At 40.6% G+C, this 3,281-nt stretch overlaps 1 non-coding gene across 1 annotated transcript; it reads left to right on the forward strand.

Moving 5' to 3' along the window:
• The first annotated feature begins 2,121 nt into the window (after window positions 1-2,121).
• On the forward strand, window positions 2,122-2,228 carry LOC148581542 (small nucleolar RNA R71). The gene has a single exon (XR_015896375.1). It is a non-coding gene; the product is annotated as a small nucleolar RNA R71 (small nucleolar RNA).
• The last annotated feature ends 1,053 nt before the right edge of the window (window positions 2,229-3,281 follow it).

Below are 3,281 nucleotides of genomic sequence, written 5' to 3' on the forward strand. Positions count from 1 at the left end.
CTTTCTTCCTGTCTTCTCATGAATGAGCTCTACATGCTCTAGAGACAGGATATGACTCACTGTATGTGGTAGGACTGGTTTCTTAGTGAAGACAACTCTCATGCCAGGTGAGAGACCTTCAGTTGGGACTTTCTTGTCCTTCCAGCCTTTAGGTACTTTCTTCTTAGTACATTTGTGCTTAGAGCTTGTTGAAGGCTGCCCAACACCAAAATTAGAATTGATGTTTGGGGGCTCTACAATGCTCTACACAGAAAGAGAGGGTTGGAACACTAGGTGTTGCACAGTTATCTCTCTTTTAGAGGGAGAATTGGGATGAGGCATCTTGAATAAGATGTGATCCTCCCCTAATTGTAGGGTCAGTTCTCCCTTAGCCACATCAATGATAGCATTGGCAGTGGCTAGGAAATGTCTTCCAAGGATGACAGAGTCATCCTCATCCTCTCCTATGTCTAAGACTATGAAGTTTGCATGGATGTAGTGGTTTTCAACTTTCACCAAGACATCCTCTACTAAGCCATATGGCTTCTTCATTGTCTTGTCTGCCATCTCTAATGAGATGTTTGCATCTTGTACCTCAAGGATTCCCAGCTTCTCCATTACAGAGAGTGACATGAGGTTTATACTTGACCCTAGGTCACATAGAGCCTTTTCAAAGGTCATGGTGCCTATGGTACAAGGAATCAGAAAGCGTCTAGGATCTGGAAGCTTCTGAGGTAGCCTCTGCTGAACCAAAGCATGGAGTTCTTTGGAAAGCAATGAAGGTTCTTCCTTCAGAGGCTTTGTACCAACTAACTTGGCATTCAGTTTCATATGAGCTCCTAGGTACCGAGCAACTTGCTCTTCCCTAGTGTCTTCATCCTCATCCGAGGATGAGCAGTCATCAGAACTTATACACTGCAGAAGTGCATTCAAAGGAACCTCTATGGTCTTTATGGTTTCCTTTGGTTCTGGGATAGAGGGTTCTCGAGTGGGGCTTAAGCACTCAAAGGGTGTGCTTTTACTGGCGTTCAACGCCAGCTCTATTATCTCTTTGGGCGTTGAACGCCCTTGCTATCCACCCTTACTGGCGTTAAACACTAGTCCCTCTAGCATTTTGGGCATTGAACGCCCAGCAGGGATGTCCTTGCTGGCGTTCAACGCCAGCTTCCCTGGGTGTATGGGCATTGAATGCCCAGTGAAGGGTTCCTTACTGGTGTTCAGTGCTAGAAAACCTAGATGTTTGGGCGTTGAACGCCCAGCCAGTGCTCCTTGACTGGCATTCAACGCCAGCTCTGCTACCAGGATGGGCGTCGAACGCCCAGTGAAACCTTCTTCACTGGCATTCAATGCCTCCCCAATCTTCTCAGATTCGGCCTCTACCTCCATGGTTATGGCCTTACATTCTTCTCTAGAATTTACCTCAGTATTACTAGGAAGAGTTTCAGGAGGAGTCTCAGGGATCCTCTTGCTCAGTTGACCAACTTGCACCTCCAGATTTCAAATGGAGGACCTTATTTCATTAATGAAACTTTGAGTGGTCTTGGAGAGGTTGAAAACCAGAGTTACTAAGTCAGAGAGGCTCTGCTTAGGGGTTTCCATATTCCCTTGAGAAGATGGGAATGGTGGTCTGTTATTGAACGTATTCTGGTTCCTACCACCTTGATTGCTGTTGAAATCTTGCTGAGGTTTCTGTTGATCCTTCCATGAAAGGTTAGGATGATTCCTTCATGAAGGGTTGTAGGTGTTTTCATAGGGTTCTCCCATGTAATTTACATGGTGGGTTGATCAGGATCATAAGCCTCTATTTCAGAAGAAGCTTCCTGAGTACTGCCAGCTGCAGTTGGAATTCCAATCAGATGCTGGGAGATCATATTGACCTGTTGGGTCAAGATCCTGTTCTGAGCCAATATGGTATTCAGAGTATCAATTTCATGAACTCCTTTCTTCTGAGAGGTCCCATGGTTTATAGGATTCCTTTCAGAAGTGTACATGAATTAGTTGTTTGCAACCATCTCAATGAGTTCTCTTACTTCTGCAGGTATTTTCTTCAAGTGGAGTGATCCACCTGCAGAGCTGTCCAATAAAATTTTGGACATCTCAGATAGACCATCATAGAACACGCCTATGATAGACCATTCTGACAGTATGTCAGGAGGACACCTCCTGATCAATTGCTTGTATCTTTCCCAAGCTTCATAGAGGGATTCACCTTCTCTTTGTCTAAAGGTTTGAACTTCCACTCTAATATTGCTCATCATTTGAGGAGGAAATAATTTAACCACAAAAGCATTAATCAGCTTTTTTCAAGAGTCAAGACTCTCTCTAGGTTGGGAATCTAACCATATCTTAGCTCTGTCTCTTACAGCAAAGGGAAAGAGGATAAGCTTGTAGACTTCAGGATTTACTCCATTAGTCTTTACAGTATCACAGATCTGTAAGAATTCAGCTAAAAACTAATGTGGATCTTCCATTGGAAGTCCATGAAATTTGCAGTTCTGCTGCAGAAGAGAGACTAACTGAGGCTTAAGCTCAAAATTGTTGGCTCCAATGGCAGGTACAGAGATGCTTCTGCCATAAAAGTCAGAGGTAGGTATGGTGAAGTCACCAAGAACCTTTCTAGCATCATCCTGAGGTTCGACCATGTCTCCCAGTTCTTGTTCAAAACTTTTTGAAAAATCTCTTCCGGAGTGTTGTGCTTTAGCTAGTTGTAAATGCCTCCTTAGAGTTTTCTCAGGTTCAGCATCAGGAGTAAAGAGGGGTTCTTTATCCCTATTCCTGGTCATAAATAAGAAAGGAAAAAAAAAGAAAAAAAGAGAGCTTTTTGTACCACTTGGATCAAAGAGCTTCCAATTAGATGTGAAGAAAGAAGAAGAAGATAGAAAAGTGAAGATGGAAGATGAGAGAAGGAGAGTAATTCGAGTAAATAGAAGTAAATAGAAGAAGAGGTGTAAATAAATAAGATAAATAAGAATCAAAATATTTTTGTTTTTATTTTATTAATTAATTAATTTAAAAAGATTTAAAATTTACATGTTGAATTTTTGAAAATAGAAGAGAGAGAAGAGTTAGTTAGGAAGCTTTGAAAAAGAAGAGAGAGAAGAGAAGTAGTTAAGAAAAGATTTGAATTTAAAATAAGATAGAAGATAAGATAGGAAAAAGATTTAAAATTGAAATTTGAAATTAGAAAAGAGATAAGAAAAGATAAGATAAGAAATTAAAAAGTTTTGAAAATATTTGATTTTAAAATTTGAAGTTAGAAAAGATAAGATAAGAAACAAAAAAGATTTGAAAAAGATTTTAAA

The sequence above is a fragment of the Arachis ipaensis genome, chromosome B10 (assembly GCF_059453495.1).
Source record: "Arachis ipaensis isolate K30076 ecotype BB chromosome B10, ASM5945349v1, whole genome shotgun sequence".
Taxonomy (NCBI): domain Eukaryota; kingdom Viridiplantae; phylum Streptophyta; class Magnoliopsida; order Fabales; family Fabaceae; genus Arachis; species Arachis ipaensis.